We start from the raw sequence: 14,828 nt of genomic DNA on the forward strand, positions 1-14,828 counted from the left end.
GGACTTCCCATGGGTTAAGGAAGGATCACATGAGTCCATCTTGATCATCATTAGGGATCAGCCAATGAATTACACTCGTGAGCAAACATTCCATAACTAGGTGGCAGTAAATCTCCAACCTTGGCTTTATACCTGTTCAAACAACACACTCTAGGTGGCAATTTGCACCCTTTCAGTGTGTTTGCCAACTCATAGAAGTAGTAGAAGAAGAAAATGTACTATTTCAAAATGAAGATGGCCTCAGTGGCGCTGCCCATGCTCTCACGTGTGCCATAATGGGACAGATACAATGATGCTATGTCTATCTAAACTGAACAAAAATATAAACGCAACATGTAAAGTGTTAGGTCCATTTTTGATGAGCAGAAATGAAAGATCCCAGAAATGTTCCATACGCATAAAAATAGTATTTCTCTGTTAGTGAGCATTTCTCATTTGCCAAAATTGTCCATGGACCTGACAGGTGTGGCATATCAACAAGCTGATTAAACAACATGAACAGGTGCAACTTGTGCTAGGGACAATAAAAGCTCACTCTAAAATGTGCGGTTTTGTCACACAACACAATGCCACAGATGTCTGAAGTTTTGAGGGAGCATGGAATTGGCATGGTGACTGCAAGAATGTCCACCAGAGCTGTTGCCAGAGAATTGAATGTTAATTTCTCTACCATAATCTTCTTCCAACGTAGTTATAAAAAAAACATTTGCAGTACGTCCACCCGCAGACCACATGTACAATGAACACAATTGCATTTTATTGATGGCAATTTGAATGCACACAGATACCGCGACGAGATCCTGAAGCCCATTGTGAGGCCCATATTTTTAAAGGTATCTGTGACCAACAGATTATTATCTGTATTCCCAGTCATGTGAAATCCATAGATTAGGTCCTAATGAATTTATTTCAATTGACTGATTTCCTTATATGAACTGTAACTCGGTAAAATCTTTGAAATTGTTGCATGTTGCGTTTATATTTTTATTCAGTATAAATCTATGAATTATCTACTGCTCTACTCCCTGCGGCAGGGGCAGTCTGCCTGCTCCTAGAAGGACATCATGTTTAGGAGGGCTGGGTCATCCTTTACCATATTATAATCACACTACAGCCCCAGTTATACACCAGCTCGTAGATAGAGCCACACACAGATTATATGCTGCCTGGGAATATGTATCAGACTACAATACATTAACATTTCAGTGTTATCAGATTCTACTACTGGACAGGAACAAAAAACAGCAAACCCAGATTATACCCAGTCCCTCTGCACCATTTATAAACCTAATCATAGAGCCACAGACAGATTGAGGTTATATTAGAACACACTGCTGCCTGAGAATATGTATCAGACTAAAGTATAATTTAGTTTACAGTATAATCTGGGTTAGCAGATATTTTTTCAACCCCACTACACAGAGTATATGATAACACTGCTTGTCTGCTGGGAATAAGTATCCGTCTAGTCACCATTTACTGTACATGGGGGCTACTGTCTGAGTTTGCAGAGATTTTTTTCCAGACCACCACTACAGACTACAGTTCTTGTCCAGCACTAACCAGATCAGTTAAAAAATATTTATGGTGGACTTTAATCAACAGATCACTTCAGTCTGGACCCTAGTTTGTCATATTGAGTGTATTAGTGTTAAATTATTATTATTAATGATAAAGTTCTGTAATACATACTGGTTAAACACAGTAATGCATGTATTGCACAGTATGTCTGTATATGGATATACAGCGCATTCGAAAAGTATTCAGTCCCTTTGACTTTTTCAGCATTTTGTTACGTTACAGCCTTATTCTAAAATGGATTAAATTGTGTTTCCCCCCTCATCAAACTACATACAATACCACATAATGACAAAGCAAAAACAGGTTTTTATAAATATTTGCAGATTTAAAAAACGGAGATATTACATTTACATAAGTATTCAGACACTTTATTCAGTACTTTGTTGAAGCACTATGACTCTACAAGCTTGGCACACCTGTATTTGGAAAGTTCATCCCATTCTTCTCTGCAGATCCTCTCAAGCTCTGTCAGGTTGGATGGGGAGAGTCGCTGCACAGCTATTTTCAGGTCTCTCCAGAGATGTTCAATCGGGTTCAAGTCTGGGCTCTGGCTGGGCCACTCAAGGACATTCAGAGACTTGTCCCGAAGCCACTCCTGTGTTGTCCTGGCTGTGTTCCGAAGGTTGTAAGTTCTATTGGAAGGTGAACCTTCGCCCCAGACTGAGGTCCTGAGCACTCTGGAGCAGGTTTTCATCAAGGATCTCTGTGTACTTTGCTCCACTCATCTTTCCCTCGATCCTGACTAGTCTCCCAGTCCCTGCAGCTGAAATACATCCCCACAGCATGATGCTGCCACCACCTTGCTTCACCGCAGGGATGGTGCCAGGTTTCCTCCAGACATGACGCTTGGCATTCAGGCCAAAGAGTTCAATCTTGGTTTCATCAGACCAGACAATCTTGTTTCTCATGGTCTGAGAGTCTTTTAGGTGCCTTTTGGCAAACTCCAAGCGGGCTGTCATGCGTCTTTTACTGAGGAGTGGCTTCCGTCTGGCAACTCTACCATAAAGACCTGATTGGTGGAGTGCTGCAAATATGGTTGTCCTTCTGGAATATTCTCCCATCTCCACAGAGGAATTCTGGAGCTCTGTCAGAGTGACCATCGTGTTCTTGGTCACCTCCCTGACCAAGGCCCTTCTCCCCCAATTGCTCAGTTTGTCCAGGTGGCCAGCTCAAGGAAGGCTCTTGGTGGTTCCAAACTTCTTTCATTTAAGACTAATGGAGGCCACTGTGTTTCTTGGGGACCTACAATGCTGCAGACATCTGTTACCCAGATCTCTGCCTAGACACAATCTTGTCTCAAAGCTCTACGGACAATACCTTCGACCTCATGGCTTGCTCTGACATGCACTGTCAACTGTGGGACCTTATATAGACAGGTGTATGCCTTTCCGAATCATGTTCAATCAATTGAAATGACCACTGGTTGACTCCAATCAAGTTGTAGAAACCTCTCAAGGATGATGATAGCCTATAATAGCCTATAATAGCATTATATGTGTAAACATGCAAGGTAGGTAAGCACTTTTACTATTCACTATTCCATTTTAGTTCTATGTCCATGCATCTTTAGATAAAATAACCAAACAACTACAATACATCACTATAGATGTAACTACAGCACACCCAACTGCGTTTTTCTCTGGCACATTGCTTAATCAGGCCTATTACAACATATTATGGTGGTCCCATTATTATCAGATGGCATAACATTTACAGCACAATGGGCAGACCTTCTGTAATGTACTAAGGAAACCAGTAGAGGATGCTCAAACTGTCTGTTATAATGCCAATGCAATACTGTTGAACATTCGTCTAACAAAAGTACTGACAAACACATAACAATGACTATTAAAAGTTGTGGTATAATATCTTACAGATATGCTAGCAAAGGAGTTTCCACTCCTTCAATGGCCAGTATTGTTTGATAAATTCACGTTGGGTAGGCCGTCATTGTAAATGTGTTCTTATCTGACTTGCCTAGTTAAATAAAAAATAATAATAATAAAGATGGGGGGGGGGGGGGGGCTAGTCCAATCCAGGGATGTCCCATGTTAAATAATGAATGTGAAAAGTGATTAAAATAATGTTTGGAAAGAATGAATAACTCATTATTATACTTTACACCCATCTCTGTCTCTCTGGAGCTTGACCAGACAGCAGGTCACAGGTAAATTATTGCACAAGCGCCAAGCGGCAACAACAAAACAAAAACATAGGCATGCTGAGTCATGATTCAAACCACTAATCATTGTACAGCAAGCTAACTAATAAGATGATTGCAAAAAGAAAACACAAAACACAATATTTCACATTCATGAAAATACAAGTATTATACATCAAAATAAAGCTTAACTTCTTGTTAATCCAGCCTCTGTGTCGGATTTCAAAAAGGCTTTACGGCGAAAGCACACCATGCAATTATCTGAGGAAAGCGCCACGCATGCAAAAACATGAAAAACATTTTTCAACCAGGCAGGTGCGACACAAATGTCAGAAATAGCGATATAATAAATGCCTTACCTTTGAAGATCTTCTTCTGTGGGCATTCCAAAAGGTCCCGGTTACATCAACAATTGTCATTTTGTTCGATAAATTCCTTTATATCCATCAAAACTCATTTTAGCTGGTACGCTTCATTCAATAATCCACCGGTTTCCCTCCTTCAAAATGAATCCCAAACGTTACCAATAAACTAATCCAAACAAGTCAAACAATGTTTATAATCAAACCTCAGGTACCCTAATATGTAAATAAACAATACAATTTAAGACGGAGAATAGTGTGTTCATTACCGGAGATAAATAACAAAGAACACGCTTTCACCCACGCGCATAGAAACACTACAGCCAAAATGGGAGCCACTTAGAAAAACTACAACTTCTAGCTTATTTTCCAAAAAACCAGCCTGAAACTCGTTATAAAGACTGTTGACATCTAGTGGAAACCCTAGGAACTGCAATCTGGGAGGACTTCGCCTCATAATAAACATGAAAGCCATCGGAAACAGTGGAAGGCTGAAAATTATTTTTATTTATTGGGATGGTTTGTCCTCAGGGTTTCCCCTGCCATATCAGTTCTGTTATACTCAGACATCATTTGCAAAGTTTTTAGAAACTTTAGACTATTTTCTATCCAAATCTACCAATCTACATATCCTAGCTTCTGGGCCTAAGTAACAGGCAGTTTACTTTGGGCACGCTTTTCATCCGGACGTGAAAATAATACTGCCCCCTACCCAAGAGAGGTTAAGTTCCATCCCTGAATGAAAACCAGCAGCAGTGTTGCTGCCAGTCAGACCTCCAGGCTTAGATTTGAATACCCTTTAGTAGAGTCATGTATTTCTAGAGTTATTTAGAAGTTGTAGAATGTTGAATCTTGTTCTAATTCTAGACATTCAGTTGCATAGCATTATTGATTATTTCAGGTCCTTCTACAAAACGTTCCAAGATGATGGGGCAGCAAAGCTAAAAGCACTCTTACTAGACTCCATTCTTGTGTTGGGAACATTTATATAAAACTCTCTCATGTCTTTCAGGTCTGCCCAGGAGATCAACAAGGACTTCAAGCGGCTCCTCCAGAAGGCCGTGAAGAAGATCTCCACCATCACAACAGTGGCTCAGATCACTATGCTGGACGATGACAACGTCATGATGCACCGCGACTGACCTTTGACCCTAGCCAGAAAGACGGGCATTGTGCAAGGGCTTATTTTGACTCCATTTTGAACCAATGGAACTTGGGTTTGACCAATGAGGGTCACCAATTGACTACTTAAAAAAACTGATTCTGTGTCAGTGAGGATCTGTGGCTCAAAACAATCTCTCCATGGTCAACTTTGAAAGAGAACAGCAGAGTCTGGTGACCAGCTTGTGTATGCAAGTTTTTGGTGACTCTTCAAAAAGGGCAAGTGTTTAGTCATGCATTGCACAAGCCCTGGAACTGTCTTGGGGGTGGGGCAAAGTTGTGTGCTGTGCAGAGGTTACTGCCGCTTGTTTTAAATAAGAAGCACCTTGCAGGATGATGAGTCACATTAGCCAGGGACTATTAATATGACTCAGTAGGACTGTATTACTCAGAAAACCACAGATTGGATCTTTCAGGAGATGAACACTTTATTCAAAGCCTCATCCTCCTGCTCCCTTATTTCTCATCCTCCTGCTCCCCCCCCCCCCCCCCCCTGTCTGCTTTAAAAAAAAGTATTATCGTGTGTTAATAATGATGTTCTTTTATGTACACCTCAGTCTTCTGGGAAAACGCTCCTGGGTTTTGAACAGCAGAGGTTCCACTGGTGGGTAGCTACAGGTGTAAAGACCAAGTCCCCAAATAAGGGAAAAGCTACTGTAACATGTACAGTACATCGGTTGATTCAAAGTTTTTGTTCTCCTTTCTATTTATGGGAACTAAGAGGTTGCTGCTATGAACACGGAGGCACATTTATGTAATTTAACAGAAGGTCTTATTGTCAGAATCGTGTGTATAGGTGGCAGGGAAGTCAGGCGCAGGAGAGTCAAACGGAGTGTAAATGGAGTCTTTTAATATAAGTCCACTTAACATGCTCCAAATACGTACGTACATACATACATACATACATACATACATACATACATACATACATACATACATACATACATACATACATACATACATACATACATACATACATACATACATACATACATACATACATACATACATACATACATACATACATACATACATACATACATACATACATACATACATACATACATACATACATACATACATACATAGACCCGTCGCGCACCTATAAAACAACACTTGACATAAAACAATCTCTGACAAAGACATGAGGGGAAACAGGGTTAAAATACACAACAGGTAATGAATGGGATTGAAAACAGGTGTGTGGGAAGACAAGACAAAACCAATGGAAAATGAAAAATGGATCAATGATGGCTAGAAGGCCGGTGACGTCGACCGCCGAGCACCGCCCGAACAAGGAGAGGCAGCGTCTTCGGCAGAAGTCGTGACACTTATCCAGAGCGACTAACAATTATTCATCATAGACATTTTTTTTTTATGTGAGAGACAATCCATCAAAGCTCACTTTTTAAGAGTTATCTGATGCACAATCATACACTCTGAAGCACAAACATTCCCTGTACTCATTTTTTATCTGAGTTTTTTTTGTATTGATTGTATTCATCTATAATTGTGTACTGTAACTTTGTTAGCATGGCTTGCATTAGATACAATTTTCATGGCTTCATAATAGACTAGTCACTACTGGTCAATTTACTCACAAGAATGCACTTTCATGATCCATATGTGGTGACTCAGACAAACAGTACATATGCCTACAGTATGGCCATATAGTTAAATGACTGTAACAGTGTGCCGTCTTTCAATAAACATATTTCCCAATATAACAAATACTGTAGCTTTGGTATTCTGAATGACATTCAAATTAGATACACAGAGGAGCAAGTAAAACCTAATTGCTTACATCAATTATGAAAACTTGTATCTGTACTTAGAGTGCACATTCAACCTACTCCCATGATCGAATGATATCTGACTGTTATAATAAACAAATATGTATCTTCAGTGTTCTGAATGGATCTCAAATTAGATAAAAGATGGGGCAAATAAAACCTAAATCTCAATGAAAGGGTTATGGAAAATATATGTGTCATTGGTTACAGGCAACCCCTGTACCTGTAGGCCTACTGTCTGTCCCTATGTACCAGTACATGTCTCAGGGTTTAATCAAACTACAGCACTCCCCCTGGTGGCAGAGGGAGCAAAAGCAGCAGATGGTAACCCAGAATGCAACTGGGACTGGGATTATCTCATAGAGATATGTATAGGACTCAAGTGCCCAAAAGCCTGTTTTAGCATGGACAGTAACATTGAGGACTTTCACCATTTTGAACTAGCCAACTGGGTGGGGCTTCCCATGGGTTAAGGAAGGCTCACATGAGTTTGCCAACTCATAGAAGTAGTAGAAGAAGAAAATGTACTATTTCAAAATGAAGATGGCCTCAGTGGCGCTGCCCATGCTCTCACGTGTGCCATAATGGGACAGATACAATGATGCTATGTCTATCTAAACTGAACAAAAATATAAACGCAACATGTAAAGTGTTAGGTCCATGTTTGATGAGCAGAAATGAAAGATCCCAGAAATGTTCCATATGCATAAAAATAGTATTTCTCTGTTAGTGAGCATTTCTCATTTGCCAAAATTGTCCATGGACCTGACAGGTGTGGCATATCAACAAGCTGATTAAACAACATGAACAGGTGCAACTTGTGCTAGGGACAATAAAAGCTCACTCTAAAATGTGCGGTTTTGTCACACAACACAATGCCACAGATGTCTGAAGTTTTGAGGGAGCATGGAATTGGCATGGTGACTGCAAGAATGTCCACCAGAGCTGTTGCCAGAGAATTGAATGTTAATTTCTCTACCATAATCTTCTTCCAACGTAGTTATAAAAAAAACATTTGCAGTACGTCCACCCGCAGACCACATGTACAATGAACACAATTGCATTTTATTGATGGCAATTTGAATACACACAGATACCGCGACGAGATCCTGAAGCCCATTGTGAGGCCCATATTTTTAAAGGTATCTGTGACCAACAGATTATTATCTGTATTCCCAGTCATGTGAAATCCATAGATTAGGTCCTAATGAATTTATTTCAATTGACTGATTTCCTTATATGAACTGTAACTCGGTAAAATCTTTGAAATTGTTGCATGTTGCGTTTATATTTTTATTCAGTATAAATCTATGAATTATCTACTGCTCTACTCCCTGCGGCAGGGGCTGTCTGCCTGCTCCTAGAAGGACATCATGTTTAGGAGGGCTGGGTCATCCTTTACCATATTATAATCACACTACAGCCCCAGTTATAAACCTGCTCATAGATAGAGCCACACACAGATTATATGCTGCCTGGGAATATGTATCAGACTACAATACATTAACATTTCAGTGTTATCAGATTCTACTACTGGACAGGAACAAAAAACAGCAAACCCAGATTATACCCAGTCCCTCTGCACCATTTATAAACCTAATCATAGAGCCACAGACAGATTGAGGTTATATTAGAACACACTGCTGCCTGAGAATATGTATCAGACTAAAGTATAATTTAGTTTACAGTATAATCTGGGTTAGCAGATATTTTTTCAACCCCACTACACAGAGTATATGATAACACTGCTTGTCTGCTGGGAATAAGTATCCGTCTAGTCACCATTTACTGTACATGGGGGCTACTGTCTGAGTTTGCAGAGATTTTTTTCCAGACCAGCACTACAGACATATTATATTACAGCACTTCACTGGTCTTCTGTGTTGGGAATATGTATCAACAGACTAAAATACCATTTACAGCACATCAGGATGAGCATAAATACTATGGTTTGCAGGGTTTCGTTCTTGTCCAGCACTAACCAGATAAGTTAAAAAATATTTATGGTGGACTTTAATCAACAGATCACTTCAGTCTGGACCCTAGTTTGTCATATTGAGTGTATTAGTGTTAAATTATTATTATTAATGATAAAGTTCTGTAATACATACTGGTTAAACACAGTAATGCATGTATTGCACAGTATGTCTGTATATGGATATACAGTGCATTCGAAAAGTATTCAGTCCCTTTGACTTTTTCAGCATTTTGTTACGTTACAGCCTTATTCTAAAATGGATTAAATTGTGTTTCCCCCCTCATCAAACTACATACAATACCACATAATGACAAAGCAAAAACAGGTTTTTATAAATATTTGCAGATTTAAAAAACGGAGATATTACATTTACATAAGTATTCAGACACTTTATTCAGTACTTTGTTGAAGCACTATGACTCTACAAGCTTGGCACACCTGTATTTGGAAAGTTCATCCCATTCTTCTCTGCAGATCCTCTCAAGCTCTGTCAGGTTGGATGGGGAGAGTCGCTGCACAGCTATTTTCAGGTCTCTCCAGAGATGTTCAATCGGGTTCAAGTCTGGGCTCTGGCTGGGCCACTCAAGGACATTCAGAGACTTGTCCCGAAGCCACTCCTGTGTTGTCCTGGCTGTGTTCCGAGGGTTGTAAGTTCTATTGGAAGGTGAACCTTCGCCCCAGACTGAGGTCCTGAGCACTCTGGAGCAGGTTTTCATCAAGGATCTCTGTGTACTTTGCTCCACTCATCTTTCCCTCGATCCTGACTAGTCTCCCAGTCCCTGCAGCTGAAATACATCCCCACAGCATGATGCTGCCACCACCTTGCTTCACCGCAGGGATGGTGCCAGGTTTCCTCCAGACATGACGCTTGGCATTCAGGCCAAAGAGTTCAATCTTGGTTTCATCAGACCAGACAATCTTGTTTCTCATGGTCTGAGAGTCTTTTAGGTGCCTTTTGGCAAACTCCAAGCGGGCTGTCATGCGTCTTTTACTGAGGAGTGGCTTCCGTCTGGCAACTCTACCATAAAGACCTGATTGGTGGAGTGCTGCAAATATGGTTGTCCTTCTGGAATATTCTCCCATCTCCACAGAGGAATTCTGGAGCTCTGTCAGAGTGACCATCGTGTTCTTGGTCACCTCCCTGACCAAGGCCCTTCTCCCCCAATTGCTCAGTTTGTCCAGGTGGCCAGCTCAAGGAAGGCTCTTGGTGGTTCCAAACTTCTTTCATTTAAGACTAATGGAGGCCACTGTGTTTCTTGGGGACCTACAATGCTGCAGACATCTGTTACCCAGATCTCTGCCTAGACACAATCTTGTCTCAAAGCTCTACGGACAATACCTTCGACCTCATGGCTTGCTCTGACATGCACTGTCAACTGTGGGACCTTATATAGACAGGTGTATGCCTTTCCGAATCATGTTCAATCAATTGAAATGACCACAGGTTGACTCCAATCAAGTTGTAGAAACCTCTCAAGGATGATGATAGCCTATAATAGCCTATAATAGCATTATATGTGTAAACATGGTAGGTAAGCACTTTTACTATTCACTATTCCATTTTAGTTCTATGTCCATGCATCTTTAGATAAAATAACCAAACAACTACAATACATCACTATAGATGTAACTACAGCACACCCAACTGCGTTTTTCTCTGGCACATTGCTTAATCAGGCCTATTACAACATATTATGGTGGTCCCATTATTATCAGATGGCATAACATTTACAGCACAATGGGCAGACCTTCTGTAATGTACTAAGGAAACCAGTAGAGGATGCTCAAACTGTCTGTTATAATGCCAATGCAATACTGTTGAACATTCGTCTAACAAAAGTACTGACAAACACATAACAATGACTATTAAAAGTTGTGGTATAATATCTTACAGATATGCTAGCAAAGGAGTTTCCACTCCTTCAATGGCCAGTATTGTTTGATAAATTCACGTTGGGTAGGCCGTCATTGTAAATAAGAACGTGTTCTTATCTGACTTGCCTAGTTAAATAAAAAATAATAATAATAAAGATGGGGGGGGGGGGGGGGCTAGTCCAATCCAGGGATGTCCCATGTTAAATAATGAATGTGAAAAGTGATTAAAATAATGTTTGGAAAGAATGAATAACTCATTATTATACTTTACACCCATCTCTGTCTCTCTGGAGCTTGACCAGACAGCAGGTCACAGGTAAATTATTGCACAAGCGCCAAGCGGCAACAACAAAACAAAAACATAGGCATGCTGAGTCATGATTCAAACCACTAATCATTGTACAGCAAGCTAACTAATAAGATGATTGCAAAAAGAAAACACAAAACACAATATTTCACATTCATGAAAATACAAGTATTATACATCAAAATAAAGCTTAACTTCTTGTTAATCCAGCCTCTGTGTCGGATTTCAAAAAGGCTTTACGGCGAAAGCACACCATGCAATTATCTGAGGAAAGCGCCACGCATGCAAAAACATGAAAAACATTTTTCAACCAGGCAGGTGCGACACAAATGTCAGAAATAGCGATATAATAAATGCCTTACCTTTGAAGATCTTCTTCTGTGGGCATTCCAAAAGGTCCCGGTTACATCAACAATTGTCATTTTGTTCGATAAATTCCTTTATATCCATCAAAACTCATTTTAGCTGGTACGCTTCATTCAATAATCCACCGGTTTCCCTCCTTCAAAATGAATCCCAAACGTTACCAATAAACTAATCCAAACAAGTCAAACAATGTTTATAATCAAACCTCAGGTACCCTAATATGTAAATAAACAATACAATTTAAGACGGAGAATAGTGTGTTCATTACCGGAGATAAATAACAAAGAACACGCTTTCACCCACGCGCATAGAAACACTACAGCCAAAATGGGAGCCACTTAGAAAAACTACAACTTCTAGCTTATTTTCCAAAAAAACAGCCTGAAACTCGTTATAAAGACTGTTGACATCTAGTGAAAACCCTAGGAACTGCAATCTGGGAGGACTTCGCCTCATAATAAACATGAAAGCCATCGGAAACAGTGGAAGGCTGAAAATTATTTTTATTTATTGGGATGGTTTGTCCTCAGGGTTTCCCCTGCCATATCAGTTCTGTTATACTCAGACATCATTTGCAAAGTTTTTAGAAACTTTAGAGTATTTTCTATCCAAATCTACCAATCTACATATCCTAGCTTCTGGGCCTAAGTAACAGGCAGTTTACTTTGGGCACGCTTTTCATCCGGACGTGAAAATAATACTGCCCCCTACCCAAGAGAGGTTAAGTTCCATCCCTGAATGAAAACCAGCAGCAGTGTTGCTGCCAGTCAGACCTCCAGGCTTAGATTTGAATACCCTTTAGTAGAGTCATGTATTTCTAGAGTTATTTAGAAGTTGTAGAATGTTGAATCTTGTTCTAATTCTAGACATTCAGTTGCATAGCATTATTGATTATTTCAGGTCCTTCTACAAAACGTTCCAAGATGATGGGGCAGCAAAGCTAAAAGCACTCTTACTAGACTCCATTCTTGTGTTGGGAACATTTATATAAAACTCTCTCATGTCTTTCAGGTCTGCCCAGGAGATCAACAAGGACTTCAAGCGGCTCCTCCAGAAGGCCGTGAAGAAGATCTCCACCATCACAACAGTGGCTCAGATCACTATGCTGGACGATGACAACGTCATGATGCACCACGACTGACCTTTGACCCTAGCCAGAAAGACGGGCATTGTGCAAGGGCTTATTTTGACTCCATTTTGAACCAATGGAACTTGGGTTTGACCAATGAGGGTCACCAATTGACTACTTAAAAAAACTGATTCTGTGTCAGTGAGGATCTGTGGCTCAAAACAATCTCTCCATGGTCAACTTTGAAAGAGAACAGCAGAGTCTGGTGACCAGCTTGTGTATGCAAGTTTTTGGTGACTCTTCAAAAAGGGCAAGTGTTTAGTCATGCATTGCACAAGCCCTGGAACTGTCTTGGGGGTGGGGCAAAGTTGTGTGCTGTGCAGAGGTTACTGCCGCTTGTTTTAAATAAGAAGCACCTTGCAGGATGATGAGTCACATTAGCCAGGGACTATTAATATGACTCAGTAGGACTGTATTACTCAGAAAACCACAGATTGGATCTTTCAGGAGATGAACACTTTATTCAAAGCCTCATCCTCCTGCTCCCCCCCCCCCCCCCCGTCTGCTTTTAAAAAAAAGTCTTATCGTGTGTTAATAATGATGTTCTTTTATGTACACCTCAGTCTTCTGGGAAAACGCTCCTGGGTTTTGAACAGCAGAGGTTCCACTGGTGGGTAGCTACAGGTGTAAAGACCAAGTCCCCAAATAAGGGAAAAGCTACTGTAACATGTACAGTACATCGGTTGATTCAAAGTTTTTGTTCTCCTTTCTATTTATGGGAACTAAGAGGTTGCTGCTATGAACACGGAGGCACATTTATGTAATTTAACAGAAGGTCTTATTGTCAGAATCGTGTGTATAGGTGGCAGGGAAGTCAGGCGCAGGAGAGTCAAACGGAGTGTAAATGGAGTCTTTTAATATAAGTCCACTTAACATGCTCCAAATACGTACGTACATACATACATACATACATACATACATACATACATACATACATACATACATACATACATACATACATACATACATACATACATACATACATACATACATACATACATACATACATACATACATACATACATACATACATACATACATACATACATACATACATACATAGACCCGTCGCGCACCTATAAAACAACACTTGACATAAAACAATCTCTGACAAAGACATGAGGGGAAACAGAGGGTTAAATACACAACAGGTAATGAATGGGATTGAAAACAGGTGTGTGGGAAGACAAGACAAAACCAATGGAAAATGAAAAATGGATCAATGATGGCTAGAAGGCCGGTGACGTCGACCGCCGAGCACCACCCGAACAAGGAGAGGCAACGTCTTCGGCAGAAGTCGTGACACTCATCCAGAGCGACTAACAATTATTCATCATAGACATTTTTTTTTTTATGTGAGAGACAATCCATCAAAGCTCACTTTGTAAGAGTTATCTGATGCACAATCATACACTCTGAAGCACAAACATTCCCTGTACTCATTTTTTATCTGAGTTTTTTTTGTATTGATTGTATTCATCTATAATTGTGTACTGTAACTGTGTTAGCATGGCTTGCATTAGATACCATTTTCATGGCTTCATAATAGACTAGTCACTACTGGTCAATTTACTCACAAGAATGCACTTTCATGATCCATATGTGGTGACTCAGACAAACAGTACATATGCCTACAGTATGGCCATATAGTTAAATGACTGTAACAGTGTGCTGTCTTTCAATAAACATATTTCCCAATATCACAAATACTGTAGCTTTGGTATTCTGAATGACATTCAAATTAGATACACAGAGGAGCAAGTAAAACCTAATTGCTTACATCAATTATGAAAACTTGTATCTGTACTTAAGAGTGCACATTCGACCTACTCCCATGATCGAATGATATCTGACTGTTATAATAAACAAATATGTATTTTCGGTGTTCTGAATGGATCTCAAATTAGATAAAAGATGGGGCAAATAAAACCTAAATCTCAATGAAAGGGTTATGAAAGGCCTACTGTCTGTCCCTATGTACCAGTACATGTCTCAGGGTTTAATCAAACTACAGCACTCCCCCTGGTGGCAGAGGGAGCAAAAGCAGCAGATGGTAACCCAGAATGCAACTGGGACTGGGATTATCTCATAGAGATATGTATAGGACTGAAGTGC

This window comes from Oncorhynchus mykiss, chromosome 21, assembly GCF_057628025.1.
Source record: "Oncorhynchus mykiss isolate SJ-2025 chromosome 21, ASM5762802v1, whole genome shotgun sequence".
Taxonomy (NCBI): domain Eukaryota; kingdom Metazoa; phylum Chordata; class Actinopteri; order Salmoniformes; family Salmonidae; genus Oncorhynchus; species Oncorhynchus mykiss.